The sequence below is a fragment of the Hypanus sabinus genome, chromosome 12 (assembly GCF_030144855.1).
Source record: "Hypanus sabinus isolate sHypSab1 chromosome 12, sHypSab1.hap1, whole genome shotgun sequence".
In the NCBI taxonomy this organism is placed as follows: Eukaryota; Metazoa; Chordata; class Chondrichthyes; order Myliobatiformes; family Dasyatidae; genus Hypanus; species Hypanus sabinus.
In genome coordinates, this window is record NC_082717.1 from 47,388,639 (window position 1) to 47,415,476 (window position 26,838).

Below are 26,838 nucleotides of genomic sequence, written 5' to 3' on the forward strand. Positions count from 1 at the left end.
TGTGGTGACTTTCATATCATGCCGAGTTGAACTGACTTCATTACTTCACAAGCTCACAAGACAAAGGAGCAGAAGTAGGCCATTTGGCCCATCAAGTCTGCCATGCCACTCCACCATGAGCGGAACTATTTTCCCATCTAGTTACAATTTCCGGCTTTTTCCCCATATCCCTTCATACCCTGACTAATTAGATACCTATCAATCTCCTCCTTAAACACCCTCAATGATCGGGCCTCCACAGTTGTATATGGCAACGAATTCCATAAATCCACGACCCTCTGGCTAAAAAAAATTCTCCTCATCTCTGTTTTCAGTGTTAAAGTTTAAGTTAGAGTCTGTCCCGAGCCTTTAGGCTCATCAGGCCGGTGCTTATGCCGGTTTCTGTGGCGTGAAGCGACTGAGAGTACGAGACCCCCCACACCGGATAGGATGCCAATCCAAATCAGCCAATCCCATGGTGGGCTTATGGACAAGCTGCTCCAAAACGCCATCCCGTAGGCATTCTACAAACTCCCTCTCCTGAGAACCAGTACCTTCCTGACTTTCCTAATCCACTTTCATATTAAAATCCCCCATAATTATCTTGACATTTTCCTTCTGACACGCTTTTTCTATTTCCAGCTGTAACTTGTAGTCCACATCCCAGCTGCTGTTTGGAGGCCTGTATATAACTGCTATTAGTGTCTTTTTACCCTTGCCATTTCTTAACTCGACCCATAGGAATTCTACTTCTGATCCTATGTCCCTTCTTTCTAGAGATTTGATATCATTGCTTACCATCAGGGCCACACCACCCCCTTTACCCACCTTCCTATCTTTCCTATATACTGTGTATCCTTGGACATTCAGCTCCCCATCACATCCATCATTTAGCCATGACTCAGTGATGGCCACAATGTCATATCTTTTAATCTGTAGCTGTACAACAAGGTCATCCACTTTATTTCTAATGTTGTGTGCATTTAAGCACAGTACATTTAGATCAGTATCTGTTACCAATTTTGCTATATTTCTATCGCACAGCAAATTATCCTGTCTATTCACCTGCCTGTCCTTCTTGTCATCTTTGCTGCACAGTATCTTTGACTTATTTCTATTTTCCTCTTCCTCGACCCTAACATCCTGGTTTCCTTCCCCTTGTTTAAACCCTCCCTAACAGCTATATTAAACACTCCCACCAGGATATTAGTACCCTTTGAGTTAAGGTGTAACCCATCATTTTTGTATAAGACATACTTCCCCCAAAATAGATCCTAATGATACAAGAATTTGAAGCCCTGCCCCCTGTACCAGTTACTTAGCCATACATTCATCTGCTTAATTCTGCTATTCTTACCTTCATTAGCGTGTGGCTCAGGCAGTAATCCTGAGATTAATACTCTGGAAGTCCGTCTTTTCAATTTTCTTCCTAGCTCCCAGTAATCTTCCTTCAGGACCTCCTCTCTTTTGCTGTCTATGTCATTGGTACCAACATGTACCAAGATTTCTGGTTGCTCGCCGTCTCTCCTCAGAATACTCTGGACCTGATCTGAGACATCCCATACCCTGGCACCAGGGAGGCAACACACCATCCAGGTATTCTTGTTCGGCTCGCAGAATATCTTGTCTGTTCCCCTTACTTACTTCCGTCATATACACGAGGAGTAAAAATCTTTACATTACGTCTCTATTCAAATGTGCAATGTGCAATTAAAGTAATTTATAATAAATACTATGTACAACAGGATAATCAATATAACATAGAAATACAGTTGTGTCAGCATGAGTTAATCAGTCTGATGGCCTGGTGGAAGAAGCTGTCCAGGGGCCTGTTGGTCCTGGCTTTTATGCTGTGGTATTGCAACCCAGATGGTAGCAGCTGGAATATATTGTGGTTGGGGTGACTCAGGTCTCCAATGATCCTACAGGCTCTTTTTATACACCTGTCTCTGTAAATGTCCTGAATAGTGGAAGTTCACAACTACAGATGCGCTGGGCTGTGCGGACCACTCTCTGCAGAGTCCTGCAGCTGAGGGAAGTACAGTTCTCATACCAGGCAATGATGCAGCCAGTCAGGATGCTCTCAATTATGGCCCTGTAGAAAGTTCTTGGGATTTGGGGGGCCATACCAAACTTCTTCAACCGTCTGAGGTGAAAGAGGCACTGTTCTGCCTTTTACACCACACAGCCAGTATGTACAGACCATGTGAGATGTTCGGTGATGTTTATGCCAAGGAACTTAAAGCAGTTCACCCTCTCAACCTCAGATCCACTGATGTCTGTAGGGTCCTGAAGGAAGATTACTGGTGTCCACAACCAGCTTCTTTGTTTTTATGATGTTGAGGGAAAGGTTATTTTCTTGACACCACTGTGTCAGTGATGACTCATTATTATTTGAGATTAGACCAATCAGTGTTGTGTTGTCAGCAAATTTAATTAGCCGACTGGAGCTGTGGGTGGCGACATGTGTTGGTGAGGTAGGAAGTGAAAGGACAAGGGTTCCAATATTTGCAAGAGAATGTGCCAGGGACTGAGTGCAGTGGACTTGGGGGGGGGGGGGGGGGGAACAAACAGATCAGGAAGTCATGAAGAGAGTGTTTCCTGTGGAAAGCAGGAAGTGTTCAAAGGGGAAGAAATGACTGGGGGTGGGTTCAAATTGCAGAAGTTTCAGTACTATTAAAACATTTAAACAAAAGCACCTCTGGTAAAGTGGCTCAGTTTCCCAAGGTGTATCAGTAACATCTGTCTCTATGGTAAAGGAGTCCTTTCACTGGCCTTGCAGAGGAATTCAAGTGTTCTAAGGTGAGTCTATGGATGACACTCAAAGACTTCCATGACAAGACCATCAGTAACGCAGCACGGACCTTATCAACTGAGCGGAAATGGACCCCAGTTGATGTGGCTCAGCGAGCAACAGCAGCCCTTAGAGATAGAGACTTTGTGGGGCAAGTCCGACAGGGCAGGGGTGGCAGCAAGTGGACCCACCTGACACAAGGCCACAATTCCAGAGCGAAGGAAGGTGGTTAATGATGAAGTGCAGTGACAAGGAGTCGCAGAGAGAAGTGCAAAGACGGTCCCCTGGCTAAGCAGGGGCAATAGATGCGGTAGAAACGCACTGAGAGGAGAACAGTCGTCTGGAAGGACATATGGGAGATGGAAGCAAACAGACTGAGCTTTCTCGTCAGAGCTACATATGATGTGGTTTCCTCACAAAAAAAGCCGCCACCAATGGTTCGGTGAGGACCCAGCTTGTGCCCTGTGCCTTATTCCAGCAACCCTCAAGCATATCCTAGCAAGTTGCAAAACCAGCCTCACACAAGGCAGATACATGTGGCATCACAACCAAGTCTTGAAAACTCTGGCAGCGGCAATCGAGACCAAGAGGATAGTAACCAACTCCTTGTCCCCTAGAACAACTAAAGTTCTGACACCAGCAGCATTCATCTGGGTAATCTTCCTCCTAAGCCAGAAACAGGACAGATGAACATGGCCCGTGATTGGAAAATGCTGGTGGATGTCAATAAACCACTCACCTTTCCACCGGAAATTGCTACCACCAACCTTAGGCCAGACTTGGTTCTCTGGTCCAATTCATTACAGATCGTCTCACAGTCCCGCAGGAGGATTCAGTGGCTGAAGCAATGAATGCAGATCTAGCAGCTGAAGCTCAGCAATGGGGCTGGAAAACTAAAGTTTGTCCCTTGGAAGTGGGCTGTAGTCACATCCACCATCAAATTGCTGAAGGGGCTAGGGATCCATGGTCAAACTCTGTTGCAAACCATCAGAGAAAGAAACAGTCACTGGCTGTGGATCAAGTGAAAAGACCTCTCCTGAGTTCCATCGTCGTCAAGCCCTCTAGAGATGTAGTGGGTTAATCGATGAAACATCGAGGAAGCAAACCCATGTGTCAACCTTGTCCCACTCCTGACATCAAGGCAGTTTCGAGCAAGTGTTCACGACCCATTGGCACGAGGGATATTAACATCTTATCCTGTGTTTTTTGTCACATTGTTGGTTGCAGGAATACCAATCCCAAGTCACTGTTCCTGCAGAAATTACTTCTGAATTTTACAGTTCTCTTTCAGCTCCTTCAGGTGGGTTTTGGTTTCCACCTTACTGATAGGCAAGCAATCAGTAACTCTTTAGCTACAAAGGCAAACTACATTTTTAAAAAGATAAATAAATAACTGAACCACTTCAAACAGAACATATGACAGAACGCAGAACGTTTCCGGGCTTAATGACTCAATGACCTAGTGAGCTCTTTCACTTCTCCATTCCACCCCTAGCTATCTGGCTCTGAGAGCTGGTCTTCATACTCATAAACTCCTTCCCTCACTTAGCTTGGTCACATACAGAGATTCACATTCTTGCCATGTTTCCTCGTAGTACAGGATACCATTTTGTCCTCTGAAATCAAGGCCAACTCAGAGTGCAGAGTTACTCTATTCTCTCCACCCTCCTATCAATTCCTCTAGATTGCACCACTTACCTGCAAGTGTGGGGCAATTTATACCGGCCAATTAGTGTCAAAGAACAATACAGCATGGATACTGGGCCTTCAGCTCAACGAGTCCATGTCAACCACACTGTCCACCTAGCTAGTTCCAATTTCCTACACTCATCTCACATCCCTCCAGGCAAGCCTCCTTCATTACCCTATCCAAATGCTTCTTAAAGAACGCCACTCTACCTGCCTCAATCACTTCCTCTGGGAGCTCATTCTATATATTCTGCAACCTCTAGCCGAAAAAATCATCCTACCTATCTCTTTTAAATCTTTCCACTCTTATCCTAAACCTATGTCCAGTATTGTTAGAATCTCCTACCCTGCCATCCACCTTACCTATGCTTTTCACAATCTTCAACAATTCTGTAAAGTTGCCCCCCACCCCCATGCCAATTTTCCATTTGGCCCAAGGAATAAAGTCCTAGCATGACCAAGAACTCCCTCTAACTCAGGCCCCTTAGTCGAGGCAGCATTCTTATTAATCATTTGTGCACTCTTTCCAGTTTAAATAACAGGGTGACTGAAACTCCAATTGTGACCTCATTAACAACTTGTATAAAAATAAAGCCAAATTAATCTTGTTACATACTCAAAGTTTGAACAGGACAGTGAGATGATGTAATAGTCTTGTGAGTGGGATGATGTAATGGTCTTGTGAATAGGATGATGTAATAGTCTCATGACCATGGGGTGATGTTATATCACGTGATGGCATGTTCCAAACGGTATTTAAACCAAGCCGTGGTCTGTGACACAATTCTTATTTTAATTTTTGTGCAACGTTGTTGTTGCCGGTTGGAGGTGTGGAGACTCCACCGGTTTTGTTTGTTGCAAGTTTATTTTTCCCTTACAGTCCAGTATCGGAGAGTACCGGAGTTATCTGAGTTCAAAGGATTGGATAAATTTAACGTTGTTCCGTGTCTTGGGAATGATCAAACTTTAAAAAAAAATTCGTTCAGGAATTGTGGCATGCACATTTGAGTTGAACCCCTGCAAGGTCGGGAAGGTTTGTGCAGTGACCACCCTCCAGTCAAAGTACAGTTCCTTTTATTTCCTCATAATTTCTGCAAACAAGGCATCTCTCGGCTGTGGGATCGGCAGATCGTTGTTACTTTGAAGGAATCATTATTTCGGGGAGACTCTCCTTAATGACTGTATAAATCACATGGACTTTTGAATTTATCACTTTAAGTCTGTGCTTGGATGAGAACTCGTTAAGAACAGTTTCTAAGTTTGACTGTTTGTTAGATAACTGTTAACTTCTGGTTAAGTTAGTCGTTTGTTTACTTTTCTAAGTTTTGAGCAGAGGTTAATAAATCTTGTGATTTCTTTTAAACCATCTCAGTTTCATATTCATTGCTGCTGAATTCGCAACAATCTAAAAATCCGCATTGGCTTTGGATGAAGGAAGAAACCCAGGAACCCAAAAAAAACCACAGGGAGAACACAGAAACTCCACTTCGACAGCACCAGAAGTCAGGATTGACCCCAGATTGCTAGAGCTGAGAAGCAGCAGCCAATGTGCAAAATATATTCTTCACGCATGTCAGCATCTTGATTCTTCCTGCCGGCAAAAACAGGGATGCGAGACAGGTGGCAGAGAAGGTGTACCAGGGTGTGTCATTGCACGGGTGCAAAAACGCCCAGGCCTGAGACACCAGGCAAGGTCATTTGATTTCAAACAATTAATTTATTGATCATTACAGAATGTCTCTCTGGTGCTTCCCGCTCCCTCACCTCTCCCTTCCCCTTTTCCCAACTATGATTCCTTCTCCATGCCCCCTTCCCACTCTCAGTTCACAACAGAGATCCACGAATCAGGTTTACATTCATTCACATAAGTTATGAAATTTGTTTTTTTTTTGTGGCAGCATTACAGTGCAATACATAACATTACTACAGTGCTGTACAAGCGTCTTGGGCACCCTTGCGATATACTGTATATGTGCCTAAGAACTTGACACAGTACTGTGTGTTGAACACATTGACCTTTGACACATTTTCCCTGGTTGTTAGGATATGTCAAGTTGTGATCAGCTTCATCAAGACCTCTGAGGATGAGTTTGTGCCTTAGAGAGCCTCCCAGACATACCAAACCAAAAGCCGTCAGTGAACCTGGAGATTCACAGTGTGCTGAGGGTTAGATCTATGAGATTTAAGACCGATGATCCAGAGCTATACAAGAAATCCAGGTATGACCGACGGAAGGCTATTTTTAGAGCAATAAAACAATTCTGATTGAGGTTAAAGATGGAATCAAATGCATATCAGTTCTGGCAGGGTTTGCAGGCCATTATTTCCTATAAAGCAAAACCTAATGGCTGTGATGCTTCACTCCCAGATAAGCTCACTTTGAAAGGGAGAATAAAACTACATCTGTGTGAATCCCTGCCGTATCTGATGATCTTGTAATCTCTGACTCAGAGGTCAACATCAAAATATCTTTCAAGAGGTTGAACCCCCACAAATTATCAGGCCCCGTTGGTGTAGGACTCTGAAAACCTGTGCCAACCAATTGACTGGAGTGTTCAAAGACATCAATCTCTCACTGCTGCAGTCGGAGGTTCCCATCTGCTTCAAGAGGGCAACAATCATACCAGTGCCCAACAGGAGCCGGGTGAGCTGCCTCGACGACTGCCCAGTTGCACCCTCATCTACTGTGATGAAGTGCTTGGAAGTATGGTCATGGCTAGAACGAACTCCTTCCTAATCAAGGACCCGGACCCACTGCAGTTTGCCTCTCTCCACAATAAGTTCACAGTGGATGCAATTCACTGGCTCACCACTTGGCCTTGGATCACCTGGACAATAGTTAAACCTACAATGAGCTGTTGTTTATTGTCTACGGATCAGTGTTCAAAACAACCATACCCTCAATTCTAATCACAAGCTCCAAAACCTGGCCCTCTGTACCTGCCTCTGTGATAGGATCATTGCCTTCCTCACTGGGAGATCAGTCTGTGTGGAGACTGCTGGCAGAATTTCAGATGGTGACAAAGAGGCGTACAGGAGGGAGACAGATCAGCAGGTTGAGTGGCATCGCTACATAAGCTTTGCACTCAATGTCACTAAGATCAAGGAATTGACGGTGGACTTCAGGAAGAGGAAGTCGAGGGAACACATACCAGTCCTCATTGAGGGATCATCAGCGGAAAGAGAGAGCAGTTTTAAGTTTCTGCTTGTCAACATCTCTGAGGATCTATCCTGTGTTCAATATATTGATACAATTACTGCGCCAGTTTTAAGGTTCTCTGCCCCTAACGGCCCTGAATGAATCTAGTCAAATATCTCCAGCACAATTACAATGCAACCGATTAATGCCCCCCCTAAAGTAGGCATCAGTCACATGCTGGGGATTTCCCTGCTCTACCAGACCCACTAGCACCACAATCCAGAGTTAGCTCATTTGTTATGTGAAGGTAATTTCAGCTTTCTTACAAAACTTGCTAATACTTGGCAATTATTCTCTGATTGGAGGAGTGAATCAGTGGACAGTCATATAAACAAAACATTCCCCAGACTAATCATAGATCATTCTTACATATCACCTTAATACTGCAAAGCCATGAAATAAATTACTCATCTGTCTCCTAAAAACACCAGGAGGATTATCTATATTTCTTTATTAGTTCCTTTGGAGATGCATTAGTTCTTTTTAATTTGGTTATGTTCCTATTTTGTACTTTTTTGTCTAGGGGGGATGTAGGGGAAATGAAGTGGATGAATGGGGCCCCCCTGATTTCAGTTTTTAAAGATCTCAATACCTTTTGCATTTGGAGAAATGCCATTTCTTATGTTTAACACTTCTCATGGAAACAGTGACCAAGTGTCCTAACAGCTTTCAATACAAATTTCTCATTCACTGAGCTGTCCTATGATTATGATTTCTCAAGGATCTAAGAATTTTGTTTATCAACTGCTTTTGATACCACACAGAGGATTTTCCCAATATCTAACCTTAAAACAAATTCCTCGTGTAATTCAACTTGAAACGTTCAATGAAATGGCTCTATATTGCATGTAAATCCCACAATAACTTAATATTTACAGATAATAATATTGTATATGTGAACATATCCATTCCGTTTGGAAGATTTCATCTCATTCATTAAAAATCAGGTTCATTCCTTCTTATTTAATTTTATTTATCAGTGTTAGTGGGTTCAGGGTGAGACATTTAATTAGGGGGAAAGTTTTCCCTTTGGTCACTGAGAATCAAACAAAGTCCATAAATATTCAGAGAGAAATATTAAGGAGCTACACGTATTTCACTCAAAAGGATGAAGGAAGTTTATAAACAAGAAGTTATTTAGGTGTTGGAAATCACACACAAAATCCTGGACGAAGTCAGTAGGTCAGGCAGCATCCACGGAAATGAACAAACAGGTGACGTTAAGGGCTAGGCACTTCTTCGGGACTGGATAGGAAGGGGGATGATCCCAGAATTAAAATGTGGGGGGAGCAGAAGAAGGGTAGCTAGAAGGTGATAACAAAGCCAGGTGGGTGGAAAAGGTAAAGGGCTGGAGATGAAGGAGTCTGATTGGAGAGTGCAGCATAGGGGAAAGAGAAAAAGGAGGGGCACCAGGGGCAAGTGACAGGCAGATGACAAGAGTAACAGGCTAGACTGCAAACTAGAAGAAGAGTGGAGGGGTAGGGAAAAAATTACCGGAAGGAGAAATCAATATTCATGCCATTGGGTTGGAGGCTACCCAAATTGGGTCATTTAAGAAACAAGCCATGGGAAAGATGGATAGTATTTGTGACTCCTTTAAAATTTCATTTTCACCATCATGACCGATAATATACCTGCCGTATTTTTAGAAAGCACGGAAAATTTCTGCCAAAATCCTTTTCTTCATTCTGCCTTGTAGAAAAAAATGGATGTAGCCCATCAATTCATGTCAAGCTCTCATATCCTAAACTTTATGATACTTCCTTCACTGACATCTACAAAAAATTTACAAATGAAGAAAAGTTCTACATGAATCAGAAATAAATCTTGATTTCCACATGCTTTTTAATACACTTTTTCAACCCTGTGCACAAGGATTCAAGACTTGAAAGCTACATATTAGACAACATTTTTAAAACTTTCATCTTGAAATAGGGTGGCAGAGTTGTGTAGCTGGTAGAACCCCAGCCTCTAATGTCTAGTAACCCATGGTCAGTCCTGAACTGTCATGCTGTTGGGTGGAGTTTGTCTGTTTCCCTTGTACCTGCTCACACATGTTTTGGTAGCTCAATTTGTCATTAAATTGCACATGGTATGAGTGAGTGGTGGGATTAATGTGAATATGCATAGGTTAGGTTACAAGAAACACCATAAAACACAGTGGCTGAATTAGGCCATTCAGTCCATCAAGTCTGGCCTACTATTTGATCATAGCTGATTTATTTTCCCTCTCATCCCCATTCTCCTGCCTTCTCTCCGTAACCTTTGATGCCCTTATTAATCAAGAATCTATTTACCTTCAGGTGTAGAGTAGAGGTTTGTGTGACATTATTACAGCTGGAGGCTTCAGAGTTCAATTCTGATGTCATCTGTAAGGAATTGGTACATCATCACCGTGGAATGCGTGAGGTTTCTCTGGGTCCTCTGGTTTCCTCCCACAGTCAAAGGGATACCAGTTGATAGATTAATTAGTCATTGTAAACTGTCCTGAGATCAGGCTAGGGTTGAATCGTGGGTTGGTGGGTAGCATGGATTGAAGGCCATAAGGGCCCACTCGACACAGCATCTCTAATTAACACCTAAAGACTTGGCCTCCACAACCGTCTGTGCCAATGAATTCCACATCACCACCCTCTGGCTAAAGAAATCCCTCATCTCTCTTCTAAATGGATGTCATTCTATTCTGAGGCTGTGCCCTCTGTTCCTAGACTCTCTCCTTATTCAAAATAACCCCTCTGTGTCCACTCTATCCCAGTGTCTCTATATTCAGTAGGTTTCTCTGTGATTCCACCTCAGCCCCTCATTCTTCTACACTTCAGCAACTACAGGCCCAGAATCATCAGATGCTCCTTATAATACATTAAACCTTTCATTCCCAGAATCATTCTTGTAAATCTCCTCAGGACCCCCTCCAATGCCAGCACATCCTTCTTTAGATATGGAGCCCAAAATGGATCACAATGCTCCAAATGTGGTGTGACCAATGTCTTATAAAGACTCAGCACTGCATACTTGTTTTTATATTTTAGTCATCTGGAAATGAATGCTAACAATGCATTTTCCTTCCTTGATACTGATTCAACCTGCAATTTAGCTTTTGACAATCCTACACTTGGACTCCAAAGTCCCTTTTCACCTCTGATTTCTGAATTCACTTGCTTTTCGGAAAATAGTCCTTGCCGTTATTCCTTCTAACTCCTACATATTTATTCCTTCTCTTCTGATTCACAGGCATCCCTAATACATTGTGGGAGATTGGGTTTTCTCTTTAAGCCAGTAAGGACTCAATGGAATAAATAACCTCCTTCTGTCAAATGCCATGCTTCTAATCAAACTGACACATAGCACATTTTTTTTGTCAGCTTGTCTTCTTTCTCTAAAAATAACTTTTAATATTTCTTTTAAGAAACAAAGAATCAAAGTAAACTTGATCAGTTCCTATTTGGGTTAAGTGAATGCTTTACTCCCTTCCATGAGCCAGAAGATACAAAAGCCTGAAGACTCGAACTACCAGGATCAAGGTCAGCTCCCATCCTGCTGTTTTAAGACTAGTGAACAGTGACCTAGTACAAGATAGACTCTTTACCTCAGAATTTATCTCATCATGGCCCAACATTTTATTGCCTGCCTGCACTGCACTTTACCTGTTATCTATAGCATTTTATTCCGCACTCTTACCTTGTACTACCTCAATTCACTGTGCAATGAAATTTTCACTACCTCAGCATATGTAACAATAATAAAGCAATATATAGTTAATCCAGTAGTTAGATGTAATTTTTTTTTTTGTTTTTCTTATTTGCTTGTTCTTTAGAATGGTAGGCAAAACTATCCTTTTTCATTGAGAAAGACGAGACAATAAACAGGGGCTCAAGGAGTTACAACATTAAGTAATGAACTCCAGCCAACAGTGGAACAGGAGTGTTCACTCCAAGGAGGCATTAAGGTAATGGAACATTCTGCCTGTTTTTGTATATTTTGCCTGGACTTCCTCATTCATTACTGGCACTGCATTTCAATAATTGTTTGATGTTAAGTAACTACCCCAGCAAGAATGGATTATACATCTAGCTACATAACTGAGATTATTACATTTTTCAATGTTAATAGAGAACTTCTAAAAGCAATTTATTTTTTTATCATCCACTTTACTATTAAATGTTAGATACAACTCTCATCTGAATGTCAGTGATTTTCAAGATTTTTATAAACAAAAACATTGGTATATTCAACATAAAGGCATGTGACTTACAGAAGAATTTATACTACCTTTGAGATACCACTCAAAAATTATCCCCAAGCTGAAATAGCAATATCAAGTATTAGCAATAACAACTGTTACTTTTTCCCCCTTCTTAGCACATTGTCAATGCTGCTGACCGGCATATACATTTGCCACTCCATGTAGAATATAATAGTAATGACCAGCCACTGATAATTTCCACAAGTCAGAATTTAAAGCTGAAATTTTATTCAAGAATTGTTTTGAAAAAGGAATGGATAAAAATTGCAATGCATTGAAAGAGTATTCAGCCCCCACAACTATTTTCACATCTTACTGTCTCATTTTCTAAATTTAAAACATATTGATGTCGGCTTTTTGACCTCATCTACAAAACGTTGTGCATCACATAAAATCAAAAGAAAAATTCCAAAACCTGTCAACAATTTAGTGAAAATTAAAAACTAAAATTGTGAGGCTGAAAAACTATTCATTTCCTTTGTAATTACTACAGTAACTTTCCTCAGGTACAATATTGCATGTTACCTGACCAACTCACCTAAATTGTTGATGTTGAAAACTGGATGATCACCTGTTTTCAATTAATTCATAAGAATAAATAACCCCTCCCTCTGTAAGATCCTACAGTGTGGTAGATTTTCAACAGACCAAACCAAAAGGACAGCAAAAAGCGTTCAAGGCGAGCCATGGAAATGATAATTGGGAAACACAATCTGTGAAAGGGGACAAGGCCATCTGAACGGCAGGGAAAATACCTTAGAGCTCAGTGCAGTCCATTGTGAAAAAGTGGAAAAAATGTGAAACCACAGCCATGTTGCGCTGTAAAGAGAAGAATGGCACTTATCAGAGAGGCACTGTGATGCCAACAGTCACTCTGAGTGAGCTGCAGAAGTCAGCGGCTGCAAATGGAGATGACGTTCATGGCTCCACAATCTCTAAGCCTTGCACGAAAAGGGTATTTATGGAAGAGGAGCAAGGAAGAAGCCCTGGCTAAAAAAAAGCACATCCTTGCCTAAAGCGTCACTTTGAAAATACTGTAAAGATGTGGAAAGCGGCCAGTGAAGGAGTGAAGATTTGAGGCTTTGACTCGAGAGATTCTGGCGGTTTTGGCAGTTGGACTGTGCAATCAAGTCAATCAAGATTTGAATAGCTGAGCAGAAAGCCATTGATTAGACAATCAAGATTTGAATAGCTCAGACTCAGCAGAAAGCAGCTGATTGGGCAATCGAGGCTGAGGACAAGGTTCACTCCAAGTGAGGTAAGGCTGGGTAAATTCCTTTCAAAGGAGAAAGTTTCAAAAGTTGAGGCAAGTATTAGGTAGGTCATGGCAGCTGAGATCGGCCCCGTGGTTTGTTCATCCAGCAGCAAGTGGGAAATCAGGGATACTTCCAGTGTCCCTGACGACTATGTGTGCAGGAAGTGTGTCCAACTGCAGCTTCTGGCAGACCGCATTGAGTGTCTGGAGCTGCAATTGGATTCATACTGGAGCATCCACGATGCTGAGAAAGTCGTGAATAGCATGTTCAGTGAGTTGGCCACACCTCAGGTAAAGGCTACACAGGCAGAAAGGGAAGTGGTGGCCACTAGACAGTGTAGCAGTAGGCAGGTAGTGCAGGAGTCCCCTGAGGTCATCTCCCTCCTAAACAGATATACTGTTTTGGATACTGTTGGGGGAGATGTCTCATCAGGGGAAGGCAGCAGCAGCCGAGTTCATTGCACCATGGGTGGCTGTGCGGCACAGGAGGGAAGGAAAAGGAGTGGGAGAGCTATAGTGATAGGGGATTCGATTGTAAGGGGAATAGATAGGCGTTTCTGCGGCCGCAAATGAGACTGCAGGATGGTATGTTGCCTCCCTGGTGCAAGGGTCAAGGATGTCTCTGAGCGGCTGCAGGACATTCTGGAATGGGAGGGTGAACAGCCAGTGGTCGTGGTGCACATAGGTACCAACGATATAGGTAAAAAATGGGATGAGATCCTACAAGGTGAATTTAGGGAGTTAGGAGATAAACTAAAAAGTAGGACCACAAAGGTAATAATCTCTGGATTACAACCAGTGCCACATGCTAGTCAGAGTAGAAATAGGAAGATATTTCAGATGAATAAGTGGCTTGAAAAATGGTGCAAGGGGGAGGGATTCAAATTTCTGGGGCATTGGAACCAGTTCTGGGGGAGGTGGACCGGTATAAACAGGACGGTCTGCACCTGGGCTGGACTGGAATCAATGTCCTAGGGGGAGCGTTTGCTACTGCTGTTCAGGAGGCTTTAAACTAATGTGGCAGGGGGATGGGAACAAGTGCAGAGAGACAGAGGGGTGTAAAATGAGGGTAGAAGCAAAAAGTAGTCAGGTGAAAAGTAAAAGTGGCAGGCAGGCAAATCCAGGGCAAAAAGCAAAAAGAGCCACTTTTCAACATAATTGAATCAGGGCTAAGAGTGTTGTAAAAACAAGCCTGAAGGCTTTGTGTGTCAATGTGAGGAGCATTCGTAACAAGGTGGATGAATTGAATGTGCAGATAGTAATTAATGAATATGATATAGTTGGGATCACAGAGACATGGCTCCAGGGTGACCAAGGATGGGAGCTCAACATCCAGGGATATTCAATATTCAGGAGGGATAGACAGGAAAGAAAAGGAGGTGGGGTAGCATTGCTGGTTAGAGAGGAGATTAACGCAATAGAAAGGAAGGACATTAGCCTGGAGGATGTGGAATCGATATGGGTAGAGCTGCATAACACTAAGGGGCAGAAAATGCTGGTGGGAGTAGTGTACAGGCCACCTAACAGTAGAAGTGAGGTTGGGGATGGCATTAAACTGGAAATTAGAAATGTGTGCAATAAAGGAACAGTAGTTATAATGGGTGACTTCAATAGACAATAGACAATAGACAGTAGGTGCAGGAGTAGGCCATTTGGCCCTTCTAGCCAGCACCACCATTCACTGTGATCATGGCTGATCATACACAATCAGTACCCTGTTCCTGCCTTCTCCCCATATCTCTTGACCCCGCTATCTATAAAAGCTCTATCTAACTCTCTCTTGAAAGCATCTAGAGACTTGGCCTCCAGTGCCTTTTGGGGCAGAGCATCCCACATATCCACCACTCTCTGGGTGAAAAAGTTTTTCCGCATCTCTGTTCTAAATGGCCTACCTCTTATTCTTAAACTGTGGCCTCTAGTTCTGGACTCACCCATCAGCAGGAACATGCTTCCTGCCTCCAGTGTGTCCAATCCCTTAATAATCTTATATGTTTCAATCAAGATCCCCTTTCATCCTTCTAAATTCCAGTGTATACAAACCCAGTCACTCCAATCTTTCAACATATGACAGTCCCGCCATTCCGGGAATTAACCTTGTGAACCTACGCTGCACTCCCTCAATAGCAAGAATGTCCTTCCTCAAATTTGGAGACCAAAACTGCACACAATACTCCAGGTGGGGTCTCACCAGGGCCCTGTACAGCTGCAGAAGGACCTCTTTACTCCTATACTCAATTCCTCGTTATAAAAGCCAGCATGCCATTAGCTTTCTTCACTGCCGGCTGTACCTGCATGCTTGCTTTCATTGACTGATGTACAAAAACACCTAGATCTCATTGTACTTCCCCTTTTCCTAACTTGACTCCATTTAGATAGTAATCTGCCTTCCTGTTCTTGCCACCAAAGTGGATAACCTCACATTTATCCACATTAAACTGCATCTGCCATACATCTGCCCACTCACCCAACCTATCCAAGTCACCCTGCATTCTCATAACATCCTCCTGACATTTCACACTGCCACCCAGCTTTGTGTCATCAGCAAATTTGCTAATGTTACTTTTAATCCCTTCATCTAAATCATTAATGTATATTGTAGACAGCCGCGGTCCCAGCACCGAACCTTGCGGTACCCCACTGGTCACAGCCTGCCATTCCAAAAGGGACCCGTTAATCACTGCTCTTTGTTTCCTGTCAGCCAGCCAATTTTCAACCCATGTCAGTACTCTGCCCCCAATATCATGTGCCCTAATTTTGCCCACTAATCTCCTATGTGGGACTTTATCAAAAGCTTTCTGGAAGTCCAGGTACACTACAACCACTGGCTCTCCCTTGTCCATTTTCATAGTTACATCCTCAAAAAACTCCAGAAGATTAGTCAAGCATGATTTTCCCTTCATAAATCCATGCTGACTCGGACTGATCCCCTTAGGATCTTTCTTCCTCTTTGGAATGAACCGATCCTGCACCTTCTGCATTATTCCCAGAAATACCTGCCATTTTTGTTCCACTGTCTTCCCTGCTAGGGTATTGTTCCATTGATCTTTGGCCAGCTCCTCCCTCATAGCTCCATAGTTCCCTTTGTTCAACTGTAATACTGACACATCCGATTTTCCCTTATCCTTCTCAAATTGTAGGTTAAAACATATCATATTATGGTCACTACCTCCTAATGGTTCCTTTACTTCGAGGTCCCTGATCAAATCCGGTTTATTGCACAACACTAAATCTAGAATTGCCTTCTCCCTGGTAGGCTCCAGTACAAGCTGGATATACATATACAATCTACATATAGATTGGGTGAACCAAATTGGTAAGGGTGCTGAGGAAGAGGGTTTCTTGGAATGTATGCGGGATGGTTTTCTGAACCAACATGTCGAGGGACCAACTAGAGAGCAGGCCATTCTAGATTGGGTATTGAGCAATGAGGAAGAGTTAGTTAGCAATCTTGTCGTGCAAGGTCTCTTGGGTAAGAGTGACCATAATATGGTGGAATTCTTCATTAAGATGGAGAGTGGCATAGTTAATTCAGAAACAAAGGTTTTGAAATTAAAGAAGGGTAACTTTGAAGGTATTAGATGTGAATTAGCTAAGATAGACTGGCAAATGATACTTAAAGGGTTGACGGTGGATATGCAATGGCAAGCATTTAAAGATCACATGGATGAACTACAACAATTGTTCATCCCAGTTTGGCAAAAGAATAAACCAGGGAAGGTAGTGCACCCGTGGCTGACATGGGAAATTAGGGATAGTATCAAGTCCAAAGAAGAAACATAAATTAGCAAAAAAAAGCGGCACACCTGAGGACTGGGAGAAATTCAGAGACCAGCAGAGAAGGACAAAGGGCTTAATTAGGAAAGGGAAAAAAAGATTATGAGAGAAAGCTGGCAGGGAACATAAAAATTGACTGTAAAAGCTTTTATAGATACGTGAAAAGAAAAAGATTGGTCAAGACAAATGTAGGTCCTTTACAGTCATAAACAGGTGAATTGATCATAGGGAACAAAGACATGGCAGACCAATTGAATAACTACTTTGGTTCTGTCTTCACTAAGGAGGACATAAATAATCTTCCGGAAATATTAAGGGACCGAGGGTCTAGTGAGATGGAGGAACTGAGGGAAATACATGTTAGTATGGAAGTGGTGTTAGGTAAATTGAAGGGATTAAAGGCAGATAAATCCCCAGGGCCAGATGGTCTGCATCCCAAAGTGCTTAAGGAAGTAGCCCAAGAAATAGTGGATGCATTAGTGATAATTTTTCAAAACTCCTTAGATTCTGGATTAGTTACTGAGGATTGGAGGGTGGCTAATGTAACCCCACTTTTTAAAAAAAGGAGGGAGAGAGAAACTGGGGAATTATAGACCAGTTAGTCTGACATCGGTGGTGGGGTAAATGCTAGAGTTGCTTATCAAAGATGTGATAATAGCACATTTGGAAAGAGGTGAAATCATTGGACAAGGTCAGCATGGATTTGTGAAAGGAAAATCATGTCTGATGAATCTTATAAAATTTTTTGAAGATGTAACTAGTAGAGTGGATAGGGGAGAACCAGTGGACGTGGTATATTTAGATTTTCAAAAGGCTTTTGATAAGGTCCCACACAGGAAATTAGTGTGCAAACTTAAAGCACATGGTATTGGGGGTATGGTATTGATGTGGATAGAGAATTGATTGGCAGACAGGAAGCAAAGAGTGGGAGTAAATGGGACCATTTCAGAATGGCAGGCAGTGACTAGTGGGGTACTGTTAGGCTCAGTGCTGGGACCCCAGTTGTTTACAATTTATATATATATATATATATATATATATATATATGATTTAGACGAGGGAATTAAATGCAGCATCTCCAAGTTTGCGGATGACACGAAGCTGGGCAGCGGTGTTAGCTGTGAGGAGGATGCTAAGAGGATGCAGGGTGACTTGGATAGGTTAAGTGAGTGGGCAAATTCATGGCAGATGCAATTTAATGTGGATAAATGTGAGGTTATCCACTTTGGTTGCAAGAACAGGAAAACAGATTATCTGAACAGTGGCCGATTAGGAAAAGGGGAGATGCAACGAGACCTGGGTGTCATTATACACAAGTCATTGAAGGTGGGCCTGCAGGTACAGCAGGCGGTGAAAAAGGCAAATGGTATGTTGGCATTCATAGCAAAAGGATTTGACTACAGGAGCAGGGAGGTTCTACTGCAGTTGTCCAAGGCCTTGGTGAGACCGCACCTAGAATATTGTGTGCAGTTTTGGTCCCCTAATCTGAGGAAAGACATTCTTGCCATAGAGTGAGTACAGAGAAGGTTCGCCAGATTGATTCCTGGGATGGCAGGACTTTCATATGAAGGAAGTCTGGATCGACTAGGCTTATACTCACTGGAATTTAGAAGATTGAGGGGGGATCTTATTGAAATGTATAAAATTCTAAAGGGAATGGACAGGCTAGATGCAGGAAGATTATTTCCGATGTTGGGGGAGTCCAGAACGAGGGGTCAGTTTAAGGATAAAGGGGAAGCCTTTTATGACCAAGATGAGGAAAAACTTCTTCACACAGAGAGTGGTGAATCGGTGAAATTCTCTGCCACAGGAAACAGTTGAGGCCGGTTCATTGGCTATATTTAAGAGGAAGTTAGATATGGCCCTTGTGGCTAAAGGGATCAGGGGGTATGGAGAGAAAGCAGGTACAGGGTTCTGAGTTGGATGATCAGCCATGATCATACTGAATGGCGGTGCAGGATCGAAGGGCCAAATGGCCTACTCCTGCACCTATTTTCTATGTTTCTATGAAAATCATGTGGCCAGATGAGACTAAAGTTTTTGGCATCAACACTAAGCGGTAAATGTAGCGTAAATTTAATACTGCGCATCAGCAATGTACCACCATCTCTACTGTAAAGTGTGGTGGAGGTAGCATCATGCTATGGCGATACTTTTCAGTAGCAAGGACTGGAAATCTGGACAGGATTAATGGGAAGATAAATGCAGCTGAATACAGAGAGTTCCTGGATAAAAACCTGCTGGCCTCTGCCAGAAAGCTTCATCTGGGGAGGACGTTCATCTCTCAGAGGGACAATGACCCAAAGCACATTGCCAGAGCAAACATGGAGTGGCTTCAAATGAAGAAACTTAATGTCCTTGAGTCTTGACCTTAACCCGGTCAAACATTTCCAGCAAGACCTCTGCTCTCCAACTAACCTGGCAAAGCTTGAGCAATTCAGCAAGGAGGAATAGGCAAATCTTACTCAGTCAAAATTGTTCAATGCTAATATAGGCTTATCAGAAAAGACTACTGACTGAGATAGCTGCAAGAGGTGGTTCAACTCAGTACTGAGCAAACGGGGATGAATACTTTTGGATTGCCAATATTCCAGTTTTTGAATTTTTAGTTGTTCATACTTTACAATTTTGCCTGTTTTTTTGGTCTCTACTGTAAAAAAAAAGAGAGTAAATAAAAATCATCAGTTAAATTGATCAAAATCCCTGATTGTAATACTCATTTCTGTAAACAAATGGTTGGGGGCTGAATACATTTATAAGGCACTGTGTCTAAAACTTTTGACTTTCCAGTCTGATGATGTTCCCAGATAGCACCATTCATTAGTTCTTCAGTTCCAAAATTCTGTATGTGGTATCAGCTGTTACTGACTGCTTAGTGGATAAGATTCCATAGTGCTCCCAAAATCTGTGGTTCTTGCTGCAATGGTTAAGGCTCCTGCTAAATAGCTAATTTACAGCTTAGTTAAGCTACTTTTACAGCTCATTTTTGCCTTGACCACATGAGCACATGATTCATCCAATGTCCTTCACAAAGAGCTTTCTTGTTTTCCCTCACTTTCTCAAATTTCTCTGGATTTTGCTGATACAGATGGGATTAATTATCTTTCATTTGATCTTAAGAGCTTCCCCTGCATTCCCCCATTGTGATTTATGTTTCAAGTTCCTTTTCCATAAATCACTCCTAATAATTAATTTTTGACAGCTCACATCCGAATTCTGCCCTTTACCAGTGCATCCTTCTTCAGCTCAAATCCGCTGCAACAATTCTGACTGTCAATTACAGAAGAGCACACACAAGGCTAAAAGACCACATTGTGTTGTCTTCCATTGAATGATAGTGATTCATAATCATCAGTGCTCATCGGGCTTTGTGGAGTTTAATCTCCCTCTGCCCCACACACAGCATTATGCCATCTGACATGCAATTGGAAAACCAAATAAGACATGCAATATTCTGCAGGGGGCCTGGTTTCACTATATTCCCCAGCTCCATTAGATCATGAATTGTAGATTTATACAGGATCACAAAGTACACAATATCTGCTAAATACACTATATTGAGATCATGTAAAAAAAAACTGTCAGCACACCAGACACACTGTATTCTGTAGAAATGGAAGTTCAAAACAATCATCAGTGTAACAGAGCAGTCCAGCACAGGCCCTTTGGCCTGCTGTGCTTTTTCAACTTATAACCTACTCAAATATCCATCTCATCCTTTCCTCCCACATGGCCCTCCAGAATCAGAATCATCTCTGGCTTATGTTGCAAAATTTGTTGTTTTGCAGCAGTACATAATTTTAAAACCTATACATTACAATGTTGGCGCGTGGCCAAGTGTTTAAGGTGTTTAAGTGATCTGAAGATCACTAGTTCGAGCCTCAGCTAAGGCAGCGTGTTGTGTCCTTGAGCAAGGTACTTAACCACACATTGCTCTGCGACGACACCGGTGCCAAGGTGCATTGGCCCTTGACCTTCCCTTGGACAACATCGGTGGTGTGGAGAGGGGAGAAGCAGCATGGGCAACTGCCGGTCTCCCATACAACCCTGCCCAGGCCTGTGCCCTGGAAACTTTCCAAGGCACAGATTCATGGCCTCTCAAGACTAACAGATGCCTATTACGATAAGTATATAAAAGTAAATAAATAGTGCAAAGAGAGAGAAAAGGTAGGGAGGTAGTGTTCCTGCGTTCATTGTCCATTCAGAAATGTGCTGGCGGAGGGTAAAAACCTGTTCCTGAAACATTCAGGCTCTTGCCAATCCTTCTTGATGGTAGTAATGAGCGGAGGGCATGTCCTGAGTGATGTGGGTCACCACCTTTTAGAGGCATCGCCCTTTGAAGGTATTCTCAGTGCTGTGAGGCTAGTGCCCATGTTGGAGCTGGCTGAGTTTACAACTTTTGCCAGTCCTGTGGAGTGGCTCCTCCTTCCCAGGCGGTGATGCAGCCAGTTAGAATGCTCTCCGGGGTAAAATCTGTAAAATTTGTGTGTGTCTTTGGTGACATATAAAGTCCCCTCAAACTTTTAATGAAAAATAACTGCTGATGTGCCTTCTTAACTGCATCAATATGTTGGACCCAGAACAGACTTTCAGAGATGTTGCTACCCAGGAACTTGAAACTCTTTCATCCATCTGCCTATCTGAGAGCCTCTTAAATATCCCTGACGTATTGCTCTCAGTGGCAGTGTGTTCCACACACCCATCACTCTCTGTGTAAAATACCTACCCTTAACATTCCTCCAATCACTTTAAAATTAAATCATCTAGGATTAGTCATTTCCACCCTGGTAAAAAGTTGCTGGCAGTCCTCTCTATCTACGAATCTTATCAGAGAGAAAAGCCCTAGCTTGCTCAAACTATTCTCATAAGACGTGTTCTTTAATCCAATGCAACATCCTGGTAACTTTCCTCTGATCTCTCTCTAAAGCATCCACACCTATCCTAGAATGGATGTCCAGCACTGAATAGAATACTACAAGTATTTCATAGAGCTGTAAAAGTGCCTTATGGCTTCTGAACTCACTCCCCTAACTAATGCAAGCCAACACACCATATGCCTTCCTAACCACCCTATGAAATTGCAAAGGCAACTTTGAGAGACCTATAGACCCAAAGATCCCTTTGTTATTCCACACTGCTGAGACTCCTGCCATTAACCCTGTACTCTGCCTTCAAGTGAACATCCAGGATGTATCACTACACACTTTTTGGGATTGAACTCCATCTGCAACTTCTCAGCCCAGCTCTGCATCCTATCAAAGTTCCATTGTAACCTACAACAACACTACCCAGAACACCACCAACTTTCATGTCATTTGCAAACCTATCCCACCCTTCCTCATCCTAGTCATTTATAAAAATCTCAAAGAGCAGGACACCAGTACACCATTGGTCACCAACCTTCAGGCAGAATATGCTCCATCTATAACCACCCTCTGCCTTCTGTGGGCAAGCCAATTCTGAGTCCATGCAGCCAAGTTTTCCTTGCTCCTAGGTGTCCTGCTTTTCTGAATGGATCTGCCGTGGAGAACCTTGTCAAACGCCTTAGTAAAATCCATATGCACCACATCCAGGGTCCTACCTTCATCAATTTGTTTTCTCACTTATTCAAAGAATTTGACTAGGCTTGTGAGGCAAGGCTTGCTCCTCACCTGCTGACTATCCTTAATCAGACAATGCTTCTCCAAATGCTTCTGTCTCTACAAATCCTCTCCAATAGTTTGCCCACAACTGATGTAAGACTCACTAGTCTATGATTCCCAGCATTATGCCTATTACCTTTCTTGAACAAAGGAATGACATTTGGCAATCTTCACTCCTGTAGCACACACCTGTGGTCAGTGAGGACGCAAAGATCAATGCCAAAGGTGCATCAATCTTTTCCCTTGCTTCCTGTAGCAACCTGGGGTATATCTGATGAAGCCCTGGGGACTTATCTACCCTAATGTTTTTTGAAAGCTTCAACACATCCACTTGCTTAGTCTCTCCATTTTTCCACCTACCGAACTGTTCTACACAACCCTCACAAACGTCACGGTCCCTCTCACTAGTGAAAACTGAAACAAAGTATTCATTAGGATCCCCCCTACTCCAGCCACTTGTTTCCACGTCTATCCCTAATCATCCTATCCTCACTCTAATCATCCTCGTCTTTCACATACATGTAGAATGCCTTGGGGTTTTCCTTAATCCTACTTGCCAAGTCCTTCTTATGGTCTCTTCTACCTTTTCCAAGTCCCTTCTTAAGCTCCCTGGCTACCTTATAACTCTAAATAGCCCTGTCTGATCCATGATTCCTAACCTTAAGTCTGCTTCTTTCTTCCATCGGATAGACGTACCACATCTCATCAACTATGATTCCTTCTCCTGCCTCAATGGGACATACCTATCCTGAACCTTCACATTTCAGTTGTGCATTCTCTTGAGTGCCTATGTTCCCAAGCTCCTGCCTAATAGCATCATAATTTGCCTTACCCCAATTAAATGCTTTCCAAAACTGTCTGCTCTTATCCCCGTCCAAGGCTATGGAGTTGTGGTCACTGTCTCCAAAATGCTCACTCACTAAGAGATCTATCAGCTGACCAGCTTGACTCCTGAGTACTGGATTCAGCCTGGCCTCACACCCTTCTATCCATCCGGGTGACTATAGTTATGCCCTATCCACTGCCTATTCTTCCTCACACTCTTTCTACGTTTACACCCAATGCTCCTTCCACTGACTTATCCCTCCAGCTCCCCCACACCAGGTTAAACTCTCCCCACAAGACTATTAGTCCCCCTTGAGTTCAAGTGTAACTCCCTTGCTTTTGTACTGGTCATATTTTCCTCAGAAGTGATGTCTTCTGAGGAAGATGTAACCTGTACAAAAGAAATGGGATACACTTGAACTCAGGAGGATTAATGGTCTTTTAGAAACCCTGCCCCCTGCTCTGATCCTTCAGCTATCCTATTCTTACCCTCACTGATGTGAGGCACAGAGATTACTACCCCTGACATCCTACTATTCAACTTCTTCCCTGCCTCCCTATATTTTCACTTCAGGATCCCTCCCCTCTTCCTACCTACACCATTGATTCCAATAGGCAACACAAATTTTGCCTGCGCACTCCCCCCCCCCCTTCAGAATGCTGTGGACCTGATCTGATCAGCCTGTGACTCTGGGAGGCAACACACTACCCAGGAGTCTCCTTTGCAACCACAGAATCCCCTATAGCCACCACTTTTATCTGCTCCACCTGTTTCTGCTCTTCCCTTTTAAGACACAGGGGCAGACTCAGTGCCCGAGACCTTGTTATGCTGCTACAAAGACAGGTGGAGGGGTAGGCAGAGCTGAGGAAGCAATGCAATTGCAGAGGACTTGGACAAATTGGGCAAAATGTGGCAGATGGAATACAGTGTTGGAAAATGTATGATAATGCATTTTGGTAAAGGAATAATAGTGTGGACTATTATCTAAATGGGGAGAAGGTTCAAACATCAGAGACGCAGAGTGCCTTGTGCAAGATGTCCAGAAGGTTAATTTACAGACTGAGTCTGTGATAAAGAAGGCAAATGCAAAGTTGGCAGTTATTTCAAAGGGAACAGAATATAAAAGTAAGGAGATAATGCTGAGCCTTTATAAGACATTAGTTAGGCTGCACTTGGAGTATTGTCAACAGTTTTGGGTCCCTTATCTCAGAAAGGATGTGTTGTCATTGGAGAGAGTCCAGAGGAAGTTCACGAGGATGATTCCAGGAATGAAGGGGTTAACATATGAGGAACTTTTGTCATTCTCCTAATTTCCTAATCTAAATAAGTCCTTCTGTGGCCTCGCTATTTCCTCAAAGCTACCTGCCCCTCTACCTATCTTCGATCCTGCTTTTGCCAATGTTCAGGCAGAAGCTGAAACAAGAGGTGGCCATTGTTAAAACCATCCACTGTTGGTCTGGCCAATCGGCCTCCATGTTGCAGGACTGCTTCGAGGATGTCAACTGGAATGTCTTCCATGTTGAGGATGTCTCCGAGTTCACAGATGGGGTCACATGCTTCATCCAGAAGTGTATCGACAATGTTGTCCCCCAGAAGTTGGTCAAGGTCTTCCCAAATCAGACACCCTGGATCAACAGTTCTGTGCCAGCAGCACTTACCACGCGACACAGAGTTTATGCTGCTGGCAATCAGCAGGAGCTCAGGAAAAGCAGCTAAGACCTGCATAAAGCTATCAAGGCTGTGAAACAATACAGGGACAAGTCTGAGTCAAGATTCACAACGAATAGAACCCTTGACTTGTGGCGAGGGCTGCTTAGCTTCATGGACTTCAAAGCCAAATGTAGTGGTGCTGCCAACATTGCGGCCTCTCTCCCAGACGAGCTCAATCGCTTTTATGCTTGATTCAATGTCGCTAACTCTGAGCCTCCGAGGAAAGCCACCGTTACAACCTACAACCTGACCATCTCTGAGGCCGAGGTATGCAGATGTTTCCAACGAGTGGACAGTCGCCAGGCTACGGGGCTGGACGGCATCCCAGGGAGAGTAGTCAGGATGTCTGCAGCAGAACTGACAGGTGTATTTACGGATATTTTTAATCTCTCCCTCTCCCAGTATAGAGTGCCCTCCTGCTTCAAATTATCCGCCGTTGTCCCTGTACCCAAAAAGACCAAGGTAATATGCCTGAACAATCAGCATCCTGTCGCACTCACCTCAATAATAAGCAAATGCTTTGAGAGGCTGGTCAAGGACTACATCTGCAGCTTGCTACCACCCTACAGAAAATGCAATAGCCACTGCCCTACATACTGTCCTCACACATCTGGAGAAGAAGGATGCTTATGTCAGAATGCTGTACTTGGACTACAGTTCAGCATTCAACACCATAATTCCCTCCAGGCTCAACAAGAAGCTCAGAAACCTCGGCCTTGACCCTGCCTTGTGCAGCTGGATCCTGGACTTCCTGTCAGATTGCCGGTAGGTGGAAAGAATGGGCTCCCTCACCTCCAACGCCTCTGACTCTCAATACAGGAGCCCCTCAGGGTTGTGTACTAAGTCCCCTCCTTTACTCCCTGTATACCCATGACTGTGTCACCACCCACAGCTCTAACCAGCCAATTAAATTTGCCAATGACACTACATTGATTAGCCTTATTTCAAACAATAATGAGGTGGCCTACAGGGCAGAAGTCATTTCTCTGACACAGTGGTGTCAAGAAAACAACCTCTCCCTCAATATCACAAAGGAGCTGGTTGTGGATTACAGGAGGAATGGAGACGGGCTAACCCCTATTGACATCAATGGATCAATGGGATTGAGAGGGTTAACAGCTTTACGTTCCTCGGCTTTAATATCACTGAGGATCTCACATGGTCTGTACGTACCGGCTGTATGGTGAGAAAAGCACAACAGCACCTCTTTCACCTCAGACTGTTGAGGAAGTTTGGTATGGGCCCCCAAATCCTAAGAACTTTCTACAGGGGCACAATTGAGAGCATCATGACTGTCTGCATCACTGCCTGGTATGGGAACTCTATTTCCCTTAATCAGAGGATTCTGCAGAGAGTGGTGGGACTGCCCAGTGCGTCTGTACTTGTGAACTTCCCATGATTCCGGACAGTTACAAAGACAGGTGTGTAAAAAGGGCATGAAGGATCATTTTCGGACCAGTGTCACCCCAACCATAATCTATTCCAGCTGCTACCATCTAAGAAATAGTACCACAACATAAAAGCCAGGACAAACAAGCTCCAGGACAGCTGCTTCCACCAGGCCATCAGATTGATTAACTCACGCTGATTTGAGAGTATTTCTATGTTACACTGACTGTTCTATTTTTTATAAATTACCATGATTGCACATTTAGGTGGTGACATAATGTAAAGATTTTTAATCCTCATGTATGCAAAGGATGTAAGAAATAAAGTCAGACCAATTC

The 26,838-nt window shown here is 43.2% G+C and overlaps 1 protein-coding gene across 2 annotated transcripts in view; it reads left to right on the forward strand.

Moving 5' to 3' along the window:
• Nucleotides 1–26,838, forward strand: part of pacc1 (proton activated chloride channel 1) — a 133,050-nt gene that overhangs the window by 37,132 nt on the left and 69,080 nt on the right. The window contains exon 1 of one of the 2 annotated variants that reach the window (XM_059985871.1): nucleotides 11,848–13,162. The exons of the other annotated variant lie outside the window; for it this stretch is intronic. The gene's annotated coding sequence lies outside the window, so the exon portion shown is untranslated. Of the gene's footprint in view, nucleotides 1–11,847; nucleotides 13,163–26,838 lie in introns of those variants that run through there. 2 annotated transcript variants of the gene reach the window in all.